This window comes from Schistocerca gregaria, chromosome 1 (assembly GCF_023897955.1).
Source record: "Schistocerca gregaria isolate iqSchGreg1 chromosome 1, iqSchGreg1.2, whole genome shotgun sequence".
Classification (NCBI taxonomy): Eukaryota; Metazoa; Arthropoda; class Insecta; order Orthoptera; family Acrididae; genus Schistocerca; species Schistocerca gregaria.
Genome location: NC_064920.1, coordinates 962450121 through 962477433, shown reverse-complemented (window position 1 = coordinate 962477433; position 27313 = coordinate 962450121). Strand labels below are relative to the sequence as shown.

The following is a 27313-nucleotide window of genomic DNA, read 5'->3' as shown; positions in this document are numbered from 1 at the left end:
TGTAACTAAAAGGCTTGAATGTGTCCAGTTGGTATTAAGAAGCTTATCATTTGTGCATTGTAGGCCAGTTTTTGTTTCTTGAACCTAATCCTAATAGCGTACACTTTCTGAATTGTGGCTCCTCCAAATTTGTTCAGGGCAAGGTGTACTACATAGAAGAAACTGGAGTTAGCAAAAACAGCACCTTTGCTTATGACTGATATTGTCATACCAAATCCAGACTTTTCAGAAATAAGTGGATTATTTCTTATTTGTTATTTTCTTTTAGTCTGTTATCTAGAAGCAAAACAGACCAAATGATGGAGACAAATTAGAATAACTAAGCAATTCAGTGTTTAAATAAAAAATCACACAAAAGTATCTACTTAAAAAATATAAAAATAATTTAAAAGATGGCGGTGGCCATTTATCCTGGTGTACATCTGGTTGGCAGTCATACTGGTGTAAAAAGGTGTGCAATGCTTGCAGCAGAGCTGGTATATGACATGGCTGCTTTCCAATCTGAACTTCCCCTTGTTTGAAACCACAAATTTTGTAAGTTATAATTCTAGACCACCACATAACATCTCACTATATAGCACTACACTACATTCCTGTATTTGGCATCAGAAAAAAACCTACACTTCCTCATTTGTCAGGGTAGTTAGCCTCTGGTATGCTGAGGTGCAACTCAGGGTTCACAGGAGTCGTACTGCAGTGCTACTCAAGGTTGAAAGGGTTGGGGGTAGCTGTAGGAAATCCTTCCTCATTCTTCTCGAGGCTTGTTTCCTGGTTGCCTCTGGAAGGTTGTCGAGATGGATCTTCTCTGGCATTACGTCTCGTTGTCATGATGTGTGGCCTCTTCTTGGCTGTCTCTCGGCTGTGTGGGCTTGCAGCTTGTAAGCTGTCAGCAATTTCAGCTTGTGCCAAAGCTCTACATTCTGTATTATGTTATGCACAGGTGTATTACCAAAGACATCCCTATGTTGGTGTGTAACATGTTGGCTAATGGCACACTACCGAACAATGTGACCCCTGTGTACTGATTACTCCACATTCACAAGTGTTTGTGGTATGCTGTCATATTTTTATCAAGTACCTGGAGAGTGTACCATGGCCTGAATGGTTCTGTGTAGCTTCCTTGATCAAAGGAAGTATGAAATTGTTGATTCTTCTTTAACATTAGGAAGGAACAGGTAGGTTCTCCTTTCTGTTTCTGCCCTATCCCAGATTTCCTGCTTTTCTTTATCAATGCATGCCTTTATTTTGTTATTTTATGCAGCTTTTGTGTCTATTATCTAAGTCATCATATTCAGCCTTCTTGATTTATGGCTGTATGAGCCCCAAATGTTCAACCTTATCCCACAATAGTGATTAAGATTGCATTTTGGTACATTCTTTTTGCACTTAGAGACAACTGGAAGCTTCTTTGGCCATTTTTGCTATTTTGTTCACTTTAATGCCTATCTGGCAAACAATTTCTGTTTGTTTGGATTTTGTCAATACTCGTACCTAGGTACCTATAAACTTGTTTTCTCTTCTTAGAACGGCCATTTAGTCTGATTGTGTGATCTCTTTATCATGATAATACATATAAACTGTTTCGCGTGTTGCTGCTGTTAATTTATTTTGCGCACACCAATTGCAAAGTTATGCAAGAACTTCCCCCCACTATTTTCCCCTAATTTAGCTCTTATGTTGTCAGATTCTATAATTAGTATATTGTCTGCATAGGCTATGCAGCCTCTAGTGTATGTCATAATCTACAGCTGATTCAGTGAAAGCTCTATGCCAATACCCCAGAATTATGGACCACAAACAGAGCCCTGTGGGCAGCCTTTGGTGATGTTTTTCGCAGTTTTCTTTCCGGAATGTTCCAGTTTCACCTGCCTGTCTGTGCAGTAATCTCATATGCTGTTGCAGAAATTCCTGTGACAGTCCATCTGTCTCGGTCAGTGCGGGCCACCATGTGTTATCGAATTCCCCAACTGTTTCAGTCATTATGACTACAGTGAATACTTGTCATCTGATGTGTTCAAAGTATGCATTGTGTGATGTACTGCATCCTTAGTGGGTTTCCCTTTCTTGAAACAGTTTTGCTGGGGGCTCATGCCAGTTACCCATCTGTGATACCTCGGGCGGCAGCACAGAAAATTTTCCTGTGCTTTGGCTAGGGCATTCAGCAGACAATCATTTCAGTTCTTGTGAGTCTTTATTGTACCCCCTTTTTTTAGTATAATGATATTTGAAATTTCACATATTCTGGGCACCCGTCCCTGCAAAAGACTCTCATTTAGCAGCATTGTTAGGTATGAGACAATTTGGTTTACTAGCTGTTGCAACACTCTGCCATAATTCTAACTGGCCAAAGTGCTTTCTTCTTCTTTAACTTCATTATTGCCAGCTCACTTCTTCGTGGACAAATGGAATTTCAATTCTATTGTTCACAAGCTGCTGTAGTAGTCAGAGTGAAGATACTGATGGTACTCTGTGTCTTTCATCATCATATTGCATGGCAATCTCATTAGGCACTCCTCTGGTGTATCCCAGTCTGTCATTGTCATCCCATTGGAGTACCTCAATCTTAATAATACAGTGGGTAATCAAACCTTGTTTGTTGGAAGTTTGTCTGGAAAACCTCATATTTCTGTTACCATTTGTGCTTGATGTATGCCTCCCATTTTTCTACTCTGGTTTGGTGTAACAGTTCTCCATATTGCTGCTTAACTGCTCGATAGAAAGCTGTCTTTGTCATTCTGTTTCCCCTAAGGATCTATGATAATATCTCCTCATCTGCCTCGCTTTGCATCTGAATGACTGAAGGGCCGCACTTTTATACCCCCCTTGCCAGCCGCTGTGGCCGAGCGGTTCTAGGCACTTCAGTCCGGAACCGCACTGCTGCTACGGTTGCATGTTCGAATCCTGCCTCGGGCATGGATGTGTGTGATGTGTCCTTAGGTTAGTTAGGTTTAAGTAGTTCTAAGTCTAGTGGACTGATGACCTCAGATGTTAAGTGTCATAGTGCTTAGAGCTATTTGAACCATTTTTTATACCCTTTTGAGTTCCAAACAAATGCTGGAAGCGCTTTGTTTTAAGCAGTCTGCAACACTTGCACCCAGGTATTGACTATGGCTTCAGCATCAGATCCACTTCCTTGACGTGATTGCCTCTTGAATTCTCCCTTTAAAAGTTCCCAGTTCGCTTTGCATAGATTGTATATTCACTCAGCTGGATGTTAGCATCTTAAGTCATTATCTGCATCTGTAACGGTGAAATAATTGAGATGATTGTCACCTGTTGTAAGTTTGTTATGGACGTCCCAGTTTGCAGTGTAGTCACTGACTTTCAAGTTTGCAAGGATTATATCTATATTTGTTATCACACCTGCAGCATGAGTTTGGTAAGTGATATGTAGCCCAAATTCTTGTATAGACAATCAGATGGTGCACAGTGAGAGCATGTTGGTTACCGAGCGAGATGGCGCAATGATCAGCACACTGCACTTGCACTTGGAGGACGACAGTTCAAACCCATGTCCAGCCATTCAGATTTAAGTTTTCCATGAATTCACTAAATTGCTCCGCGAAAATGCGGGGATGGTTGCTCTGAAAGGGCACACCTGATTTTCTTCCCCATCTTGACACAATCTGCGCTCATGCTCAGTCTCTAATGACCTCAATGTGGATGGGACTTTGAACCCAATCTTCCTTCCTTTTTTCCTTCAGGATATCAGTTTCTTTTCTTTATGGTTCTTTGCAGTGTGTCCATAGTCATGACAGTTGTAGCATTTGATGACAACAAGGTAGTCCTGCACCCTGATTGACTAAAACCCAATGTATATTCTGTTCCGTGTAACCTACTGTGCACTGACCTTTGGATTTACTTACAGTACATATTTTACTCTCAGCTTCCCCCGTGGCTCTGTTTTAAATTTGACTTTTGTTTCTTGTAAGAATCGCTCACGATCTATAGTTATCTTCAAGTTCTGTTTATCTTTTTTTAGCTCTGAAATTTTTGTCAGCTTTCTACTTTCCTTTTCTGTTTCAGATATGAGTATATTGTTTGACATCTTTGTTTTCTCATTTCTGATCTCTTTTTTTTTTTTTTTTTTCAGATCAATTAGCCCTATGAGGTGCACGTGTATTTCCTTTGCATCTTTTTTTGTTCTTAGATTTGATGAATAGTGTGCTACATTGCTTGGCTTGTGCACTTTGTCTTTGATTTTGTGGTGGCCACTTGAGTGAATGGAGCCGTGGCTGCCACACTAATGAATGACCAGACTGTCTTGTCTATATTTTCCTTGCTGAGCCTACGATTTTCTTTTTCAAATTTTTTATATGCTCGGTCAGTTTTGCTGGTGATATTGCCCGATGGGTGAGTTTGTATTTTAACTCTAGTATTTTTGTGGCAGTAACCTTCACATTTACACAGAATTCCTCATCAGTGTATTTATATTATGTCCTCAGGTTTGTCTGATCTACTAGTTTCTGAGTACTCAGAAGCTTTTGTTTTCGTGAAGGGCTTTGCTGCACTATGTGTCACTTTTTGCATCATTCATTTTGCATGGATGAGATGCCAAGGTGTTTTTGTGGAATCACTTAGCTTATTAGTGCTCATGTATATGTATAAACACTATTGTTGCTGAAGCGTCTACTCTGTACACAATCGCTGATGTCTCATGTCTCGTCCATCTGTAAAGGTGATGTCTCCAGTATATGGTAGTATGTCAGCGGTGTGTCAGCCCAGTACTGTTATTAGCCTCCACTCTTTGCTCCATTACTAAATTGGTGATTGATTGATGCCTAAGGATGTGTTCTGACAGCTCATCCCTTCTTTTAGACAAGTTGTGCCATAAATTTCATTTTCCCCAGTTTGATTCTTTGGTGTCACCACCAGACACCACACTTGCTAGGTGGTAGCCTTTAAATCGGCCGCGGTCCGTTAGTATATGTTGGTCCCACATGTCACCACTATCAGTGATTGCAGTCCGAGGTCCGCCACACGGCACGTCTAGTCTAGAGAGACTCCCTAGCACTCGCCCCAGTTGTACAGCCGACTTTGCTAACGATGGTTCACTGTCTACATATGCTCTCATTTGCAGAGATGACAGTTTAGCAGCTACGTCATTTGCTACGACCTAGCAAGGTGCAATATTCAGTTAGTATAATTCATATCTTCAGGAATGTATTCTGAACGGATAATATTGTGAATCTTGTACCGTCAAGAGCAATGTTCATCATTAATGGATTAAAGTTAAGTATCAAACTAATTATGTCCGCTTTCGGAATTCTCCTTCCTTGTCATGTTCCAGACCTCACGTCGGTATAGTTCTTCCCTCCTCACGCCAGCCTGCGTGAGCTAAAACGCGTGCATTTTGGCCTCCACTCGTAACACGGTGTTGGCTCTTCTGCTAACACAAAAGATTCAGTATCGCTTCATTAGTTATTCAATCTACCTGTCTAATCTTCAGCATTCTTCAATAGTGCCACACTTCAAAGGCTTTTATTCTTTTCTTGTCCGAATAACTTATTGTCTATGTTTCACTTTTGTACAAGGCTACACTTCAAACAAATAGCTTCAGAAAAGACTTCTTAATACTTAAATTTATATCATTAACAAATTATTCTTCCTCAAAATTGCTTTCTTGCTATAGCAAGTCTGCTTTTTAAATCCTCTTCACTTTAGACATATGCTAACCAAATAATTCAGCTACTGCTTTTAGTGTTTAGTTTTTTACTGTAATTCCTCAGCATTGCCTGATTTATTTCGATCACATTCCATTACCTTTGTTCTACATTGGTTGATTTCATCATACGACTTGTTTCCAAGATTCTTTCTATTCCATTCAACTTTTATTCAATAGTCCTCTGGACATGTCCAATGAACAGACACCACACATTCATATAAGTTCTGTCTTTTGATTTTCCGTATCAAATGACACTCAGTCTTTCTTCTCCAATGGAAAATCCATGATGGAATGTAACAAAATGTAACATTCTTCTCCAGCCATTCTACAGTGTCATTCTCCCTTCTGGTGCATGTTGGGGCTTTGTTTCACTGATTAATGTAATATGGTACATTATCGAATATCATTGCTGAATTCTTGTCTGTGTTTTGAAGCAAAAAGTGTGTTGATAACTGTTCAAATTTCATTTGATTTGAACAACAATAAGGCATTTGCAACAAACCCACTGTTTGTTCCAACATATGAAAGAATGAGGCTAAGGCCTTTTCTTTCTGGAGCTTTCATTGTTCCTCGTGCAGTCTCATCAGCCCATGGAGTTGGTCTGTAATAACCAACAGTTACCCACATTTTTTCCAACCAGACGATTCTGTGAGCTTCGCACGTAGATACTGCCCTCAAAAAATGGACTAGGCAATGATATCCTCCAGTTCAGGCAGAACTCTTCTTCCAGAAAATGTCTTCCATCAAAACACTATCTTCTTTAGTACCACTGAAGGGACATTTTCCCTACCAAAAACAACTCACTATCTCATAGTGAGAGAAGCAGTTGCTTCTAGGTGCTATATTCTTTCCTTGTGCAACTTGTTCGACAACTTGATAAGAGGCCCATAATTGTCCCTTTCTTCATAAGAATAGCAGCATACATTAAATACAAGCTCAAGATATTGGCTCCTTGTTAGTGCCCCTACTTACTTTCCTGCAGTTTGAGGAAAAGGCCATATCACATAAGTTTGAAATGAACAATATGAGACTAAATCAATTGGTAATTCACAATTGGTGTCAAATGCTTTGCAACCACACAGAAAGTGTAGCACCAGGTGCGACCAAGAGTTGTACAAGTGGCTGGCAACACTGTCACCAAGCCAATGTTTAAGAATTCCAGAGATCAGTTTGGTGCTAAATCGTCCCCTCCATACAATGCACTCCACATGTGTGAAGTGTCAGGAACCTTCTTTTAGCGGCCTAACTAAAGTGTCCAATAATTCTACTGTGGATAGTGGTTGTTACAATGGAATTTCAGGCATGATACTGAAAGCAGATACAGAATACATATTACGTAAATTCAAGGAAAGGCAATTGCTCACCTATAGCTGATTGATGTGTGGTGCATAGAAACACACAATAGAAAGCAGTATTCACATTAGCTTTCAAGCTCTTGCCCTTCCTTTAACAAAAGTGCGATTCACATGAACAACCACATAGACACCCAAACAAACACATGAATAAGTATTAGTTATTGTTTCTTTCAAAAATGATGGATATTATATAGTTCCAAATATCTAATAGTATTATGGTTTGAGGATTAATAATCTGTTAGTACCCCGGGAAAGGAAATTGCTTATATCAATAAAATCTGATATGGAAATTTTAGGATTCAAACCAACTTCTGTTTCCTGAACTCATTTCAGGTGAATGTGCAATTTTTCCTTATTCCTTGGCCAACATGCTTCCCCATCAATTTCCCTGTAATGATTTGATGGTAGATGAGGCAATCCTAAAACTAAATTGTGTCCTTCATAACGTAAATGGTGAATGTTCAAGCACCAAAAATATAAGTTTGCAAATAAATACTAAGGAGGAAAGTTATATTATCACCTCAGACTATAAGGCATGTAAAAATTTCACACCGCTGTTTTTCCTCATTAATGCTGTTAGCTCATCTTGGTTTCTATAGAATTCAAAGCTTCTGAACTGCAGATGAGCTCTAAAAAATTTGGAAACAGAACATCACAGCAACCAAAAAATACATCTCAAGAAGCATTAATACATTTGAAGAAACACAGCTGTTATATGAAACTTGTTAGCAATTTCGTATAACATCTGTGCTTTAGGATCCAGAAATGAAAGTTTGCAATATATTTAAGCATTTTAGAGATGTTCTTACTTTTACTAATGTCAGATCTGGCCTGTGTGACGAGATACACTTTGTCAACAAGAACTTGTACTTCAAACCAATCTGATGTCTCTTGACATATAAATAAGTTTTTGTACTTTAAAATGGCCCAAGACTGAAATTTGGCTTGTATGGCAATAAAATGAAAATTATTACAATCAAATGGTGGCAGCATCATTAAAAAAAAGTGGCTGTCTGTTTCCTTACACCATTAATTATGATTTACCCATGTGTCTGGCAATACCTCATCTTCCTCATTTTTGTGGTCTTCTCCATGGTTTCCTATTACTGTTTCATAGCCTCTTCTATCATTCCCAGCTCTAGCGTTAGAGTCTCCTATAATCACAGACTTATTAGATGTTTCACCATCTTCCAGTTTAGTGATAAACTCGTCCTACTCATCTGTTTCACATCGTATTTGAGAAGCATAAACATGGAGTACATTAAGAATATTTCCTTCTTACCTCGCTTAGTCCGGTTATCAGTATGTTCCTTTCTGTCATCAACTGTCTGATTTCGTGTATTCTTGCATCTTTGTCTAAGGATACAACATTAATAGTGTCAATTCTTTTATGTTTCTTCAGACAGCTCTGTGTTTCACTGGGACGCTGGCAGAGCTGTTCAAAAGCTTTGTCACTTTTGGTATTAGTTTTGGTCCGAGGCTCATTTGATTGTTGAAAGCAGATTGGTTATCCACTTCCGGCTTGCTGGGTCTAACATAGCTTCACCAGAGCCCCGCTGGCTGGCACTTTTCAGGATTCCTGTAGGGCGTTCACAGCTACCATAGCAGTCCTGAGACACACACACAGTCCCCAGATGGAGTGAATGAGGGGTTGGACTTGTGGGAGAATAACTCATGGGCAGAATGGTTCAAAAACAGAACAGAAAGGTGCATAGCAGAGACAGATGGAAATGACTAATCAGGGCAGCAAGGAAAATGATAGCATTGGCTAAGAAAATTTTTGGGGGAAAAAGAGAATTTTAAGGATGAAAAGAAGATATTATACCACACATTAACCAACAGAAGGAAGCAAAAAGAAAATACTTCATAAGTCATCGACCAAGAAGGAAAACCCATGCGGGAAGTTTTGAAAGTTCGGAAAGAATATTTGCAAAAACCATATGAAGGACAGGATGAAACAAATACATGTGATAAAGTAGAGGGTGATGAAAGAAATATGACCATCACAGATGAAATAGAAACAGAAGATCTGCAGATGATGGATGTAGAGAAAGCTTTATTAAAAATGAAAATTGGGAAAGGAATAGATGACATCACAGTGGGAATGATCAAAGCCACAGGACCCTTCGAAATTCAGTGACTATATAGAATAATGAGGATAGTATAGACATACGGAAAGACTGCTCATGATTGGACAAAACCATTTATTGTACCTATCTTTAAGAAGGGTAACAAGATGCTCTGTGAGCATTATGGAGGAATAGCACTACTGTGCCACTACCCGAAGATTTACGAAAAGATATTTTTACAGAAAATCGGGAATAAGATAGGACCACAATTAAGAGAGGAACAACAAGAATTTCAACCTCGTAAGATCAACTGTAGATGCCTTATTTACAGCCAGACAGTTGTAGAAAAGAAATGGGAGTTTGGGAAAGACATCACAATTGCATTCATAGATAATAAAGAAGGCATATGACACTGCTAGAAGGAAAGAGATATGGCAAAGTCAAAGTAGACTGAAGCTGTCAAAAGGAATGTGACTGAAAATAGGAAACATGCACAAGAAATGTCAGAATATGCAGCATGTTAGTTAGGTATTTTATTCCTGACAGAGTTCTGAGTGAGTGAACTGTGCAAATAGTGGGATGGTGGTGGACATTATATAAAAATCTGCTTTCAAGTTCTCAAGAGCTATAGATGAAAAGCACGAGTTGTTTAAATTGCAGGGAAATCAGATTTCTTGTGATATCTTCCAGAATTATAGCAGTAGCACCATTCTACTCTAAATATGAATCACAATTAATTGTAGCTGTTGTATTAAATCATTTAATTCATGTGGAAAATGAGGTTTGTCATTTGATTTTCTCCAGGATATCCTTTGTCTTGGGGAGTAATTGGTAGATGCAAGCTTGCAGGTGTGTGCAATAAGTCTCTGAGATAGTGGATGGTCAGGGTAGTCAAACCCACTTGCAATTTTCAAGTGATGTAGCGTTTCATTCACTGAAGTACGCTGAACTTCATCCTCCTATTCTCTCTCATGGAACAATATTATGAAAAGGGTAGTTGCTACTCACTGTATAGCAGAGGTGCTGAGCCACAGGCAGGCACAATAAAAAGACTGTCAAACAAGTATGCTTTTGCCCAAAAAGGTGTGTATGTGTTGCAGTTTTGTGTGTGTGTGTGGGGGGGGGGGGGGGGGGTGCTGTTGTCTATTTTTGACAAAGGCCTTGTTGACCAAAAACTTATTTTGTGGCAATCTTTTTGTTGTGCCTGTCTGCGACTCAGCACCTCCACTACATGGAGAGTAGTAGCAGCTATCCTTTTCATAATACTGTTACATTCCATCCTGTATTTTCAACTATTCTTTCTCAAGTGCCATAAATTTATTTATATTGCAAGTAGCTGCTTGAAAGTGGGTCTGCGTCATCCACAAACCATATCGAGTACTTGTTTTGTGTCGTGATTAATCAGATATGTTCCAAAGTAGTCCTTGCAGGTGTTGAGAAACTGTTGGTTCCTGAATTTCTATTTTGACTCTTTTACAGCTGCAAAAAAACTCTACATGAACTTCCTGGATGGTGTTTGCAGGAAAGAAAGAAAAGAGAGACTGTAAAATTGTAATTATTTAAAAATAACATTTCATAGCTATTTAAAATGTCTGAATGAAGACTTTTATGCAATTTTGCATTGTTCACGAACATTCTAAAATTTGTTCTTCCTTTCAAAAATAATATTGCCTATGTGTTAATATTGTCTTGTAGTTTAAGATTAAAAGAATCTGTACTTGTAAAATATTCACTTAAATATATATTTCAATTAGGTGATGATTACAATTAAAAGCCTTTGAGTTTTCATCAGACTGTTAAAAACCAAACAGTTTTCTACAGTACTCATTTAGAACAGAGTATGTAATTGTCAAATTCAAATCATTTCCCTTAAAGACTTTAAATGTGATAGAAAATATAAATATGTGGAGTGAGTTCAGTGAACACTGACTCAAAAAGTCACATGGTGATTTAGTGGCAGTTGGTGTATGTAAAATGGAGGTTGAATTCTTTTGCATTGATCTGTTTTTCAGTCACTGAAGTCTGCCACTGGAAGACTGCCTCTTCATCCAGCACCTGCATTTTAAAAATATGTGAAGAGTATGACTGAATTATATGACCAGTGGGACAAAAAAACCATTGTGTTCAGAAACAACTTTTTGGTTTATACAAGTGATTTGTATTTGCAAAACTTGAACTGCTTAGACTAAAGTTTTATTTTTGCTGTTTTACAGGGTGATCTTCTCTGTAGCTCAGGAATTTTAAAGTGAATGTAATACTTATAGGTTAGTGAAAACTGTTTGAAACGCAAAACTACAAGCTTTGCATGTTCATTAATTCTCTCTCTTTTTTTTTTTTTTTTTGGTGCTCTATTCCTTTTTGTATGGGTGAAGAAGAGTGATGCATAGCTGTTACAAGGAGTAGTAAATCATTATTTACATAAATGAATTACTGTGCCTCACACCAGCATCAAGATTGTGACAAATAAATTTCCACAATAACTTGTGTAATGTTTCAACTACTACTTTAAATTAGATGATTGATTGAAGTCAGTATTTAAGTGATAGGTGATCACTGCTGTTGTATAGTTACAGAAATTTTGTAAAGAAAATGTGTTTGATATGCCACTGGCAGTTCTTTCCTCCGATTACAGTAAGTTCTTTGTGAACCAGATGTCATTGTTTTCATGATGGATCACTCTTTTGGATGGCTTACATTACAGATTAGATTATCATCATGAAAGTCGTATTTTCTCTTACTAAGCTTGTTAATTGCAGATAAGAGTGACAATAGATCTCACAGTTTTTATTCTCTTTAAACCCTTTGCATGAGATGTTCAATAATAAATTTCTCAGTTCCATTTTTACGCAATGGGACTTGATGTTTACCACTGTTTGCCGTCCGTGATCACTGTACCTAATTTGGCACCCAAATTGATTAGAGTACACATTATTTCAAATAATCTTTTCATATGATGGAAATTTCTATTGTAAATCGTATATCACATTGGCATTTGGGAGTTTTGTCACACAATATGTGACGCTGTGGCCAGTGCAATAGAAACATTAGCAGAATCTCACTTCATGTATTGTCTTCATGATAATTGTCTGTGTCATGTCTCAATATCTTTGTTTCTTACTTTTTGAAGTCTGAATCATATTGTCAAATTATTGAAGAAATTCGCGCAACATCAAAGATGGAAGGAGTAGAGGAACATATGTGACCTCTTTTCATGAAGTCATTATAGTAGGTCTTCTAAAGTTTAGGAACAGAAACAGTGTGGCAATGAAAGTATTCTAAGAAATTTTATGTGCCTAATGTTTTGAATTTCTTTACTTTTGTTATTGAAGATGTCATTGTTGAAGTAGTAAAGAAAACCTTGTGGCTGAATTATTATTGTATTGTAGTTATTGAAGACAAAGATCTGTAACTATTTGTAGTGTCATACCTTTGTATAAATAAAGATGAATCTCCTTGTGTATGCCGCAGTAGCGTAAATTCATCAAAAATATTTTTCAGTAATGTTTTTACAATTACTTTTGAAACAGTAGTGATCATGTATTACGTTGTGTATAGCACTATTTAAACTCTAATGGGTGATCAACATCAGAACAAAAAGTATTATGAAATATTTGGAATGTGTAAGAATGTTTGTGATCATGTATGGACAGTTACCTTCATTATATGTGCTGCTAAAAAAACTTTTCTTTTCATATTGATGCTTGTTTTTTGGTAAACTTTTCCAGTAAAAAAATTATGCTCTGTTCATTCTTTTAACACAAATTTGGGATATCACTCATGTTAACTTTTTGTGAACAACAAATATAAATCTAAATGTAAAAGTGATCTTGCAGGTTATATGCAGAAATGAAAACTAAATTCTCAGGTCTTGGAATGAAGGCCCCTTTCATTCAAAATGAAATTTTTGAATAAAATTCCTACATAGTTTCTTTCCATTTTGTTTCCTGTATGATGATTTTTATGAAATAAAATGTCATTCAGTATATTTCAAGTTCCCAAAATCTTGTTGCAGTTTCAACAATGCTTAACTTCCTTGAATACAAAATAGAAAAAAAATGTATGGAAGAAATCCATTGTATGGATTTCCTTTTACATGGCTCTCTGATTTTTGTGAGCTTTTTGTGTCATGTTAATTATATATATGTATGTCACACACAGATTTTTTTTTTTTCGTTTATCATTAAGTAAAAAGTAAACAATGGAAAGTTCATGTATAGGGTAAGAATAATAATAATGGTAAGGATAGATTGCAGCTTACCACTTAGAGGAGATGTTGATTTGCAGACAGGCGCAAGAATACTAGGAAAATTTAATCTTTTCGGCAAAGTCCTTCCTCAGAAGCAGAATTCTCACACATTCAAGAAGCAGCAGCAGCAGCAGCAACAAGAACAACTAACAAGTGCTGCTCGAGAGAATGTGGAGATACATGGAGGGGAGGTATAGCATTTGCTGGGGTTGGAGTGGGAGAGGAGAAAAGGGAAGAAAGTAGAAAAGAGGAAAGGACTTGTAGGCACATTGGTAGGATAGAAAGTGAGTGCGTGTACTGTAGCAGGAGTAGGAAAGGGGATAGGGAGGTGGAGGACAGGGACAGCCAAGGTTGAAGCTGTGGGGGCTACGGGAACAAACGATACGTTGTAAGGATATTTTTCACCTGCGCAATTTAGAAAAGCTGGTGTTGATGGGAAAAACCCAGATGCACAGGCTTTGAAACAGTCATTAGTGACTAGCATCTTCCCCCCATCCCTACCCTGCTATTGCCCCACAACCCTTCCTTACTTGCACCACCCCCCTAGCAGATTGCTACTTACATCAGATGCAGTTGTAGCTGGGCCCTAGTGGCCAGAGACAGTACCACGTGTCTGAATAGTTGAGTGAATGTCAAGAATTCTACTTCTGGGGCAGGACTTCGTCCAAAAGCGTAAATGTTTTTAGTATTCTTTTCACTGTGCCTGTGTGCAACTCAACAACGCCTCATCTATGTGGTAAGCAGCACTCTGTCTTTTCCATTGTTATTGTAACAAGCAAATTATTCACTGTCCATGGATTGTGAAACTGTTAATATGTAAAATATAAATAATGTTTGAAAGGTGCATCAGTGTGCTGTTCTTAAACAGCTAAGTTTTGTGTTCAGGTGGTAGGAGTGTTACTGCTGAAATATATAAAGTGAAGAAGGGATACAGTGCACCTTATCTCATAAATAATGTGGCTAACAAGGTCTGATGTGAAAAAGTCTCAAGTTTCATGGAACATCTTGTTGTGCATAACAACTAGGTTTTGAATTTACATTGTTTCTGCCATGACAACCTCCCAACGACTGTATCTCTCCAGTTTGTGAGAACTTGTTGTGAGACACGATTTTAGCCCACTCTGCTTAGATATACTTTATTAATATTGAGTAAACTTTCATGCTGTGACTGTCTTTTCTGAGACTTGTTTGTTAATACTTTTCATATTTCTGTTTTATAGTACACATTACAAATTTATTAGTACAAAGTGCATGTAAAGATGTTTGTATTGTCATTCTCCGTTGAGTCTTGCCAGATTGCAAATCTTGTGATTTTCATGCTCATGAGCCATTCTTGTTGCTATCCATAATCACAAATTGACATTAGCTACAATATGTCCATCTCATGAAAGGAATGGTCTCAGTATCATTTAAGTCTTTTAAGTTACATCATGTAATTCACATAAACTGTTTTTGAAGACTTGTCAACATTACTCCTCATGTCTGCTGTCTCTACGCCATTCTGTTGTTATTGAATACCATTATGTTATTCTGTGAGAGATGTATTGAATTATATATCATACATTTGAAACTGTGTATTGTAGCTTGCTTGTTGTAAGAAAATTCTGTTCATTTCCCTATTGCAAATGGTGCAGAATGCTGTTATGAAGTAGGTTATGGTGTATATTTGATACTGTTTCTTACCTTTCCTAACATAACTATTGGGGACATAAATGTGTGTGTAGTTTTTTTTTCCATGCAACATTGTAATTTTTGTATACAAGAAACCAGAACTATAACATAATCTGGAGGTGCTCTGTTTCGTGCATTAGCAGGGTAATTGACAATTCCATTTGTGCTGTAGTTTATGTGGACTCTGTCTTTAATAATAGCATTTGTGTTTTTGAGTACTTGTGGCCTTAAAAAAGAACTCAATGCATTTATCCAAGTGTACATGACACTGAGCAAAAATATTGATTTTAGTATTATAATCCACCTAGGCAAGAATGAAGCAAGAAAGTATTTGATCTTACTTCATGAACATTATATTCTCGGGCAGCTGTCTTGAATCAGTAATAAGAGTACTAAAAGTGTGCTTGTTACTAATACAGAAATAATTCTTGAGGTGTAAGCAAAACTCTGGAAAATGTTCAAAAAGGGCTACCTAAAAATTGAGAATATTACCAGGAAATTTAAGCCTGTCATGTGACTGATTCTGTGTTTTCATTGCCTTACGAAAGCATTTACATAAACTCTTGAAACGCTTTGTGCCATAGGGCATATAAAAAAATGTCATTTGTAGTAGATAATTCATCTGCAAACACCTGTGTACTTCAGAACACACTTAATATTGAGATTATGGAACAGATATTGTCATTCTTATAAAAAACTGTTTTTGTGTTTTCTTTGCACTAATATCTTGGCATATTTGTTGAAATTTATGCTAAAATCTTGGCTATTGTAATAACAGTGCTATTTAACCAAAGTCGTAATGCCAGACATGGTTGCTGGTGCATTTTTAATATTCTAGTCAGAGATAATTTGCAAGATATATTCTGTAGTGATATTTATCTAGTTTGTGATTTTTTTAAAAGAGGGAGTTGTTTTAAGGTTTGTCATACTATATTAATATTTTTTTATTATTTAAGTTTCGGCTTTCATTATGTAGTGTTTTGTACTCAAGGCCAGAAGAAGAAAGTGATGAATGTTGTACATTTACTTTCATAAATTTTATATGAAACCTTGAGATAATAGTTATTTGTCTGACAAATTTATAACATACAACTGTTTTAGTTTGTGATGTGTTAAAGCAAAAAGAACTAGCAGTCACAAAGCAGCACAAAGTGTAATTATTTTCTTTGTAATTGTATGTGTATGTAAACAAAAAAAAATAGTTACAGCACAAAATTTAATTAGACTGAAGGGCCATTGTTTTTGTTTGTGATGACTTTACTTCTTAGTGGATGATGTTTTTATGGAGAATAGAAAATCTGTTTCAGTGTATAATATCTTAAATATTAAAATTTGCCAGCTCTGTTCCAAAATACATTGAGAGAGGGAGAAAAGAGCATTTAAACTCAATTGTATGGAGAAGTAACCATTCATTTTGTTCAGCAAGTGACACAGTTTGACAGATGTTGGGCCTCATCGTGGAGTTAAGACATTTTCTTTATGTCAGTAGCTCATATTATCTGTAATTGTATGTTATTGACCAAGTGTTTCCAGTTTCCAGTTGGTGGTGGTGCACTAATGTTTGTGAATGTCTGTAAAAAGTGTCCCTTAAACTAATATGTATTTCAGAATATTGAAATTTGAGGAGTATAAAGACAGAATTTGGCCCTGGCACTCAACTTACTTCTGTTAATTGTTTCTGAGCCTTGTGTGGTTCATTCTGAATGGAGCAAAGGACCCCCATGTGCATGAACCAAGCTTATTCTTTCACTTTAATATGAGAGGATTATTTCATAACTAAAATAATAGTAAATTCAGACATCTAATCCTTTCCATTGTAGTGTTTGTGGTTAATGTGCTTCTTGCTTAATTTAAAAACAAATTTGACTGCTCACTCAAGTGGTCTGAACATTGCCTGTTTGACTATTATTCTGTGGTATCTAGAATCAAATTGATCTGTTAATTTATGGCTGCCTTTCTGTTCTTATTGTACACTGTAAATATGCTATAGAGAATTTTGTAATACATATATCCTGATCCCAGTTGACATGTGTTTGCAGTAATTTAATATGAATCTGAAGGACAGGAAAAATGCCAAGAATACTTTACAGCTAAAATCACTCCATTTTCTGTTATTGGGAATAAAATCTTTGTTCTTTATATGGGAACATAAAATGTCAGTTCTTCAATTATCAGGGGTATTTAAATTTTCAAATATATTTCCCAGTAAAATAGACAGCATCACAGTTGCTGCCTCATGTTCTATTTGCTATCCCAATTAGATGGAGTTTGAATTTTCATTCGTCAGTAAATGATGGTCTGCCAGTTGCAACTAGCATATTTTTATAATTCCTTTCTGTTGCCTTTGCATTGAGGTGTAACATTACTCTTTTTGTGTTATCAACTATATAATTGCTACAATAATCAGTTCTATAATGCTGTTAATTTTTGAGTGAAGATGAAGATCAAACTATTTTCCTTCGCATGCATCAAATGGAAACTGGATATAGACATTATTGTCCCCTTTGCGATAAACCCTGTTTTTTCCTTATAGTTAATTCATGTCCTGAAAGTGTCACAGACATAGACAATGGCTCTGTGGAATACCTATGTAGAAAATATAAGTCCTCTCAGTTAAACTTTTCAGATGTTGTTTCTCTGAAAGTAAAATGACTGTTCTGAGTCATCACTGATATTATATATATATGTATATTAAGTTTTGCCAAATTATTTTGTATGATTAAGAAATAAAATTTAAAAAGTTATACTTGCAGTCTTTTATTCAACCATATTTTCTTAACATTCCTTCCGTCCTAGTCAGAACTCAGTGACAGAGATTTTTATGTCTGAAGCTTTTATTTTCTGAGAATTTATGTACACATTTTTACATTCTACAAAATTTTGAAAATATTTTGTATGTCAAGGTGTACACCTGATCATAATTATTAAATCAGAGCTGAGCTCATGACCACATGATTTCCATTATACATCCAGTTGAATGATATCAAGTATTGTTCATGAGAAATCTACGTGGCACCGTAAGGCAGAGCAGCACTGAAGGAGATCTTTAATTTTGAAAGTGGGGTGGGCTGTAAGGTCTTTGGTGGTAGTATGCATACAACATGACAATGCAGATAAAAATGGTCACCTTTAGAGGAGTAAAAATGAGATTAACCCCAATAATGTCCACAGATTTCTAATGTTAAAAGAAGGCAATGTCCATTACATCTGATACTTGATCAGTGGTAGACTGACAATAGACTGAACACTTCAATATGACTTAAGAGTAATGGACATTCCTGGATGGAACAACACACAAAACAAGAGAAAGGTAACCACTCATGTGTAGTGGACTGATATGAAACACACAACAGAAAACTATTCATACTACCTTTCAAACTCTTGCTCTTTGCATAATGAAAGTACACACAGACACCCAAAAATACACTCCTGCGGAGAGACTCTAGTAGAAGTGCATGTTTGTCTGTCTTTATTGTTGTGTGTGAATGTGTACTTTTACATGAAAAAGAGCAAGAGTTTGAAAGGTAGTGTGAATACTGAATAAAATGTTCCCAGGTTTCCAGTCGTGTCAGGTAATTAAAATTGTATGAACTTTCGGCCAAGCACTCCTTGGCCATCCTCAAGTGGTGTGACTGCTGGTACGCCCCTTATATACACTAGCTGGTGGCTGTAATGTTACTGATGCCCATGGCATTGCCATATATGAGCATATGTTCACTGCATTCAAGGCAGCTGCTTCAACCACGCACTCACTAATCCCTACCTGAGCTGCAGGCCACTGTCTCTATTTAGGATGTTTCTGGTCATTTTTAATTCAATGGCTTCGTTAACTACAGAAACCATTTGTGTGAGTCATAGTGGATATTTTGTCAAATTTTATCCAGTGTCTGTTTTCTAAACGATAAAAACCTCTCATGCTTCTTCCTGCATTGTTCCAAGGTGCTTACTGTTTGTCAGATGTAAGGCTGGCCACACATGCAAGGTATCTTGTTGACCCCGGGTGTTCTGAGACCTGCTGCATCTTTTACTGATGTCAGTAACAGGCGGATTTTTATAAACAATCGTGTTGGAAGAACATTCACAACTGCACATGTTACTAGAGGCTGAAAATCTGCTTCAGTTATAAATTTCTTTTATTATCACGACCAGTTTTGCACTCTTATAAGGCTATCCTGATGTGCAACAACTGTGCTGTGGCCTCAAGTGCCATGGTGGACGTGTACTAGGTGTGGTGTGCTACCTATGTGTGCAGAACAGGGAACTCCCTTGATATACATTTGAAAGTTTTGAACAGTCTGAGAGATCGGCAGCATTATTTGCTGATGGCAATCATGACTGTTTGCAATGCTGGTATCATTTTCTTTGTTTGAGAGTAGGGCCAAATCCTTTCAAGGGTTGATTTACATGGTAAGCCTAATATGTAGAGTGATTCTTGAAGAGCATTGTTTAGTTGCTGAAGAGGTAATTCTCAGCATTGTTAATGTGGCAACTTGATCCAACAAACAGTAAAAGTAGAAAACTCTCACATGTATCCCTGGCTTCACAAAAAAAAAAGTGTGCCACCCAGTTACTGCCTAGTGGAGAGTATGAAGAATTACACACCCATTCATTAGATTAAAAAATTTGTACCATTTCACAGCCTTACAACGTAATTCAGTGAGGCTAAGTGGCCTGTATTTGAATTTTAATCAACAAATTACTGCTCTGTGATTTCGTTTTTTACACTTTGCTTTATGCCAGTCATTTCCATCTCAAGTATGTCTACGGGCAGTGCCCCAAATTTGGGTCCGTTGAGCCCCCAGGCGTAGCAAAAATTTTGGATCCCACAAAAAAGTGTGTGTTGTTGCTGTTGTGGTCTTCTGTCCAAAGACTGATTTGATGCAGCTCTCCATGCTACTCTGTCCTGTGAAAGCCTCTTCATCTCTGAATAACTACTGCAACTTACATCCTTCTGAAGCTGCTTACTGTACTCATCTCTTGGTCTCCCTCTACAATCCCCCCCTCCCCTCCTCAAACACTTTCTGCCAGTATTAAACTGGTGATCCCTTGATGTCTCAGAATGTGTCCTGCCAACCGATTCCTTCTTCCAGTTTGATTGCGCCACAGATTTCTTTTCTCCTCAATTCTATTCAGTACCTTCTCATTAGTTATGTGATCGACCCATCTAAACTTCTGTAGCACCATATTTCAGAAGCTTCTTGTCTAAACAGTTTATTGTCCATGTTTCACTCCCTTACATGGCTAAACTCCATACAAATACTTTCAGAAAAGACTTCCTGGCACTTAAATCTATATTCGATGTTAGCAATTTTCTCTTCAGAAATGCTTTTCTTGCCATTGCCAGTCTGCATTTTATATCATTTCTCCTTTGCCCATCATCCATTATTTTCCTGCCCAAATAGTAAAACCCATGTACTACTTTAAGTGTCTTGTCTCCTAATCTAGTTCCCTGAGTTTCACCGGATTTAAATCGACTAGAATCCATTGTCCATGTTGACATTCATCTTATATCCACCTTTCAAGACACTGTCCATTCTGATCAACTGCTCTTCCAAGTCCTTTGCTGTCCCTGACAGAATTAAGATGTCATTGGCAAACCTCAAAGCATTTATTTCTTCTCCCTGATGTCTAATCCCTTCTCTAAATTTTTCTTTGGTTTCCTTCACTGCTTGCTCAATGTACAGATTGAACAACATCAGATATATGCTACAAGCCTGTCTCACTCACTTCTCCATTACTACTTCCTTTTCATTCTCCTCGACTCTCATAACTGCTGTCTGTTTTCTGTGCAAGTTGTAAATAGCCCTTTTCTCCCTATATTTTACCCCTGTTATCTTCAGAATTTCAAAGAGAGTATTCCAGTCAATATTATAAAATTCTCTCTCTAAGTCTACGAATGATAGTAATGTAGGTTTGCCTTTCCTTGTTCAATGTTCTCAGATAAGTAGTTGTGTCAGTACTGCCTAGCACTTTTCTCCAGAATCCAAACTGATCTTCCCCGAGGTTGGTTTCTACCAGTTTTTCTATTCTTCTGTAAAGAATTCATGTTAGTATTTTGCAACCTTGACGTATTAAACTGATACTTCGGCAATATTCAACCCTGTCACTGCCAGCTTTCTTTTAGGATTTTGTATTATTATACTCCTCTTGAAGTCTGAGGGTATTTGGCTCTCTCATATATCTTGCATACCAGCTGGAAGAGTTTTGTCATGGCTGGCTCTCCCAAGGCTATCAGTAGGTCTGACTGAAGGTTGTCTACTCCTGGGGCCTTGTTTTGATTTAGGTCTTTCAGAGCTTTGTCCATTTCTTCTCGCAGTGTCATATGTCCCATCGCATCATCTACGTTCTCTTCCATTTCTATAATACAGCTTCAAAGGTCATCTCACTTGTACAAACCCTGTATATACTTTTGCACATTTCAGCTTTCCCTTCTTTGCTTAGGACTAGTTTTCCATATGAGCTCTTCATATTCATTCAGGTGATCATCATTCCTCCAGAGGTCTCTCTAATTTTCCTGTATGAAGTTTCTATCTTTCCCCGAGTGATATTTGCTTGTAAATCCTTACATTTGTCCTCTAGCCATTTTACAATTCCTGTCAATCTCATTTTTTAGACTTTTGTATTCCATTTTGCCTTCTTCATTTGCTCTATTTTTGTATTTCCTCCTTTCATTAGTTAATTTCAGTACCTCCCCTGTTACCCAAGGATTTCTGCTAGGACTTGTCTTCTCACCTATTTGATCCTCAGTTGCTTTTACTGTTTCATCTCTCAAAGCCACCCATTCATATTCTGTATCCCTTTCTCCTGTTCTGGTCAATTGTTCCTTAATGCTCCCTCTGAAACTCTATAACCTCTGGTTCATTCAAATTATTCCGGTACCATCTCCTTAATTTCTCACTTTTTTTCAATATCTTTAGTTTTAGTCTACAGTTCATTACCAATAAATTGTTCTCAGAGTCCACATGTGCCCTGGAAATGACATAGAATTTAACATCTGGTTTCTGAAATCTCTGTCTTACCCTTATATAATCAATCTGAAATCTTCTGGTGTCTCAGGTCTCTTTCATGTATATAATCTTCTGTCATAATTCCTAAACCCAGTGTTAGTGCTCTGTGTAAAATTCTAGCAGGTGCATGCCACCAAAATCCAGCAACTCCCACTATATCTAATTTCAGCCTATCCATTTCCATTTTTAAAGTTTCTAACATACCTACCCAAGTAAGGGCTCTTAACAGTCCACAGGCCTATCTGCAGAATGCCAGTTTTGTTTCTCCCAATGACAACATTCTCCTAAAAAGTCCCCCACCCGGAGATCTGAATGTGGGACTATCTTTCCTCCAGAATATTTCACCCAAGAGGATGCCATCATCTTTTAACCACACAGTAGAGCTGCATGCCCCAGGAAAAATTACAGATGTAGTTTCCCCTTGCTTTCAACCATTTGCAGTACCACCCCAGTAAGTTTGTTTTTGTTGATGTTACTAGGCCAGATCACTCAGTCATCCTGACTATTGTCCCTGCATCTACTGAAAAGGCTGCTGTCTCTCTTCAGTAACACCATGTTTGTCTGGCATCTCAACAGATTCCCCTCCATTGTGGTTGAACCTACAGACAGCTATCTGTATCCGTAAGACGTGCAAGTCACTCCACCAACCAATGGCAAGGTCCATGGTTCATGTGTAGTAGTAGTAGTAGTAGTAGTAGTTTTATTCATCCGTAGATCTCTTTTTACAAGGATATAGGACATGTCAAAGTATTTACAAGCTTATAAAACAGAAAGAAACTTCCACATGGGAAAAATATATTAAAAACAAAGATTCCAAGACTTACCAAGCGGGAAAGCGCCGGCAGACAGGCACATGAACAAAACACACAAACACACACACAGAATTACGAGCTTTCGCAACTGGCAGTTGCTTCGTCAGGAAGGAAGGAAGGAAGAAGAGGGAAAAATGAAAGGGTGTGGGTTTTAAGGGAGAGGGTAAGGAGTCATTCCAATCCCGGGAGCGGAAAGACTTCCCTTAGGGGAAAAAAAGGACAGGTGTACACTCGCGCACACACACACACACACACATATCCATCCGCACATACCAGGTGTCTGTGTATGTGCGGATGGATATGTGTGTGTGTGTGTGTGCGCGAGTGTACACCTGTCCTTTTTTTCCCCTAAGGGAAGTCTTTCCGCTCCCGGGATTGGAATGACTCCTTACCCTCTCCCTTAAAACCCACACCCTTTCATTTTTCCCTCTCCTTCCTTCCTTCCTGACGAAGCAACTGCCAGTTGCGAAAGCTCGTAATTCTGTGTGTGTGTTTGTGTGTTTTGTTCATGTGCCTGTCTGCCGGCGCTTTCCCGCTTGGTAAGTCTTGGAATCTTTGTTTTTAATATATTTACAAGCTTAGATCAATTTACAATAAGCTAATTCGTATACACATATATTTACAGACTTCTAGTTAGAGACAATCATTAGATTTTACTCCTGGTATACAATAATTTATTTACAAATAACTCATTAAATAATGTAATGCCACACTATTCACTCATATTTCACTATCAGTCACTGCACACACTATACACACATTGTTTCATAACACTTCACTCACTACATACACACACACACACACACACACACACACACACACACACACACACACACACAGGTGATCCTTGGGCCATTTTCTGTACTGCAAGTTCCCATTTGCTATCCTGAAAAACTGAGTCAGCATCCCTTCATAATGAGTGAGATGTTGAGCTCAGAAAGAGGAAGAGGTGTTAGTATTGTGCTATGCATAGCTCGAGGGGAGAGTGTCTCTAGAAAGGAAAAAGAAGAAAAATAATAAAGTGAAGGTGTTATGTGGAATATTGGATGTTTTATAATCATCATTATTATTATTATTATTTGTTTGTATAACATTTTTTTATCAAACCCCTACTCTGCTTTATCTAAGTAATCCTTCAATGTATAAAATGTATTGCATAACAGGTACTTTTTAGCTGCCTTCTTAAATAAGTGTATTTTTGAAATTTCTTTAATCTCTTTTGGTAATTTATTGTACAGTTTTATTCCTTGGTAGAAAATGCTGTTTTGAGTTTTATGTTTATTTTTTCTTGGTAAATGTAAGTTGAGTCTATCTCTTGTTGCATGGTTATGGACAGAGCTGTTTGTGCAGTAATTGCCAATGTTACTTTTGATGTGTACAACTGACTGATAAATGTGTTCACATGGAGCAGTTAAAATTCCCAGTGTTTTGAACAGATCTTTACAATGAGCTCTACTATTTCTGGTTATTATTCTTAAGGCTCTTTTCTGGAGTTTGAAAATTGTGTTCATATTTTGTGGATTTGTTCACCAAAAAAGAATGCCATAGCTAAGAATTGAGTGTACATATGAATAATATGTAACTAAAAGACACTGCATGTTACACACAGATGATAGAATTCTAAGGGCATAACATGCTGATGACATTCTGTTTGCAAGTACCTTTGTGTGTTCGCACCACTTCAGCTGAGAGTCAATATTCATTCCTAGAAATTTTGCATTTGTTACACAGTCTATAGAGGTGCCATCTACATTTAATTTAACATTGTAATTTTTCCTCTTCAAACTGAAGTTCATGGCATTAGTTTTCTTTATGTTTAATGTCAATTTGTTGCTTATTGACCAATCGTAAACTTCCTTGAGAGTTTCATTTGCTTTCTCGGTAAGGAGTTCTCTTGTTCTCTCAGTGACTATAATATTGCTGTCATCAGCGAAGAGAATTTTCTCACCATGAGTAACACTACTGGGAAAGTCATTGATATATATATATATATATATATATATATATATATATATATATATATATATATATATATATATATATATATATATATATATATCAGGAATAGTATTGGTCCTAATATGCTACCTTGTGGAACCCCTATATTAATATGTTTTGGTTCTGATAAGTATTTTACTAAATGTTTAGATCTATTTGAAGTATGTGTTATCTCTACTCTTTGTACCCTATCTGTTAGGTATGATCGAAACCAGTCATTAGCTACCCCTCTTATTCCTAATGCTTCTAATTTATTTAATAGAATCTTGTGGTCGACTGTATCAAAAGCCTTAGAAAGATCCAAAAATATGCCTGTGACACACTCATCTTTATCAAGAGCATTAAGTACAACTTTTGTGAATTCTACTATGGCTGACTCCGTATTTTTGCCACTTCGAAAACCAAACTGTGATTTGCTTAAAAGATTGTATTTATTCAGATAATTCATTAATCTGTCTTTCATAATTGCTTCTATTATTTTTGAGAATGCTGACAGCAGGGAAATGGGCCGGTAATTTTCTATGTCTTCTGCATTACCTTTCTTAAGCAAAGGTACAACTCTTGCCTGTTTTAGCTGCTCTGGAAATGTCCCTGATGTGAAGGATTCATTTATTATATTTGTTAATGGGCCTTGTATAATCCCTATGCATTGTTTCAGTACACACATTGGTACATCATCTAAGCCTTCTGACTTTTTATTTTTTAGCTTTTGAACAGTTTTATTGACTTCATTCTCTGTGGTTGGAAGTAACATCATTGTATCTAGTGCAACAATTTTTGCAGGTGTTATATTTGTTTTGGGGAGTTTTTGCTGTAACTTCTCTGCAATACTTGAAAAATGCTCGTTTACATAGTTTGCTAAGTGTTGTGGATCATTTATTACCTTATCCCCCTCCCTTAGCAGTATGTTATTCTGCGTTTGTTTGCCTCTCCCCGTTTCCTTTTTTATAACATCCCAGACTGCTTTGCTTTTATTCTCTGCATTATATATTATTTTGTCATTAAATGACTTTTTTGCAGCAATCAGCACCTTCCTATAAATCTTTTTGTATCTATGATAGAAATTTAAGAATTCTGGATCATTGTGAATCTTTTTCATGGAACTGAGGTGTTTAAGTGTTTGGGAGGACTTCTTAATACCTGCTGTTATCCATCTGTTTTTGTGAGATGTTGATACAGTCATGCATACTTTTGGAAATGCTGTTTCAAAGTTCAATTTAAACAATGTGGAGAATTTGGAGAATTTCATATTCACATTGGTTTCCTTATACACTTCATCCCAGCTTTGTTTTTCTAGTTCTTTTGAAAAATCTTTTATTTTGATTTCTGATAGATGTCGTTTATAGGCTTGTAGTTTAGGGAATGATTCGATGCCTGATTTTACTGTTGTTATTTGACAGAGATGGTCTGATAGTCCGAGATCTTTTACAGCTACATCACATTTTTCCCTGTCTATATTTGTGGCCACATGGTCAATTACTGATGCAGTCATTGTAGTAACCCTTGTTGCACTATTGACCAATAGGGACATGCCAAAACTTTGAAGGATATTTATGAAGGTGCTGCTGGATTCATTTATGATATTAGTGTTGATGTTTATGTCCCCACACAGAATTATGTTGACCTTTGTACTTGAGACTTTATCTAGAACTTCTGTTAATTTATTGAAAAAAGTGTCCACACTACCACTGGGAGATCTATACACACACAAAATGATTAATTTCTTGGTGATATCGAGCCCTGATAATTCAATAGCTGATATTTCAATGTGTTTGTCTTCACTTACTGTACTGAGGTCATGTCTAGATTTGAACTGTGTTCCTTTTCTGATATAAATGCATGATCCTCCATCCCTTGAAGTAGTTCTGCAGTAAGAGTTTGCCCTTTCATACAATGATAATACTATATGTTGGATTTCTGTGTCTCTACACCAGTGCTCAGTAATACAAACTACTGTGCAGTTCAAAGATTGGAGCTCAACTTCTAATGCTTGTATTTTATTTTTTATTGATTGCATGTTTTGATGGAGGATTGTTAAGTCTGTGAAATGCCCCATGTTACTCTTTCCGATGGTTTGTTTTTCTTTGTGACATCTGGTATGTGTGATTTTTGAAGTGTTATAATCTGTCTTGTGAGTGATTGTTTCAGTATTTTTTGAACTGCTAGAGATACTCTTTAGGCAGGGGAACCTGTTGTCTGGATTTATCCTAAAAAAGACCTACTTTTCCTACCTATGACAACAGGTATTTGACCATGTGTGGCCCGAGATCCACCCCCTATACTTTCATGAATCAGCTGTACCAATCTTCCCTTCCCAGTCCTGTTTAGGTGTAGGCCATGCCTAGTGAAACCCCATCTGTTGATAGTCCCGACGAGCACCAGAGAAACATGAGCAAAGTTGGCCGTCCTCAGAGCCATCCCCAGCCCCACATTGATTCGCCTCACAGCTCCATCAAGGCATGGCTGATCATGACGCCGGAACAGCTCAAC

The 27313-nt window shown here is 37.2% G+C and overlaps 1 protein-coding gene across 2 annotated transcripts in view; it reads left to right on the top strand.

Annotated features, from left to right (window-relative positions):
• Nucleotides 1–17752, top strand: part of LOC126276397 (ras-related C3 botulinum toxin substrate 1) — a 101286-nt gene extending 83534 nt beyond the window's left edge. The window contains exon 7 of one of the 2 annotated variants that reach the window (XM_049977273.1): nucleotides 11102–17752. The gene's annotated coding sequence lies outside the window, so the exon portion shown is untranslated. Of the gene's footprint in view, nucleotides 1–10568 lie in introns of both variants that reach the window. The other variant, XM_049977272.1, reaches the window with a different exon arrangement.
• The last annotated feature ends 9561 nt before the right edge of the window (nucleotides 17753–27313 follow it).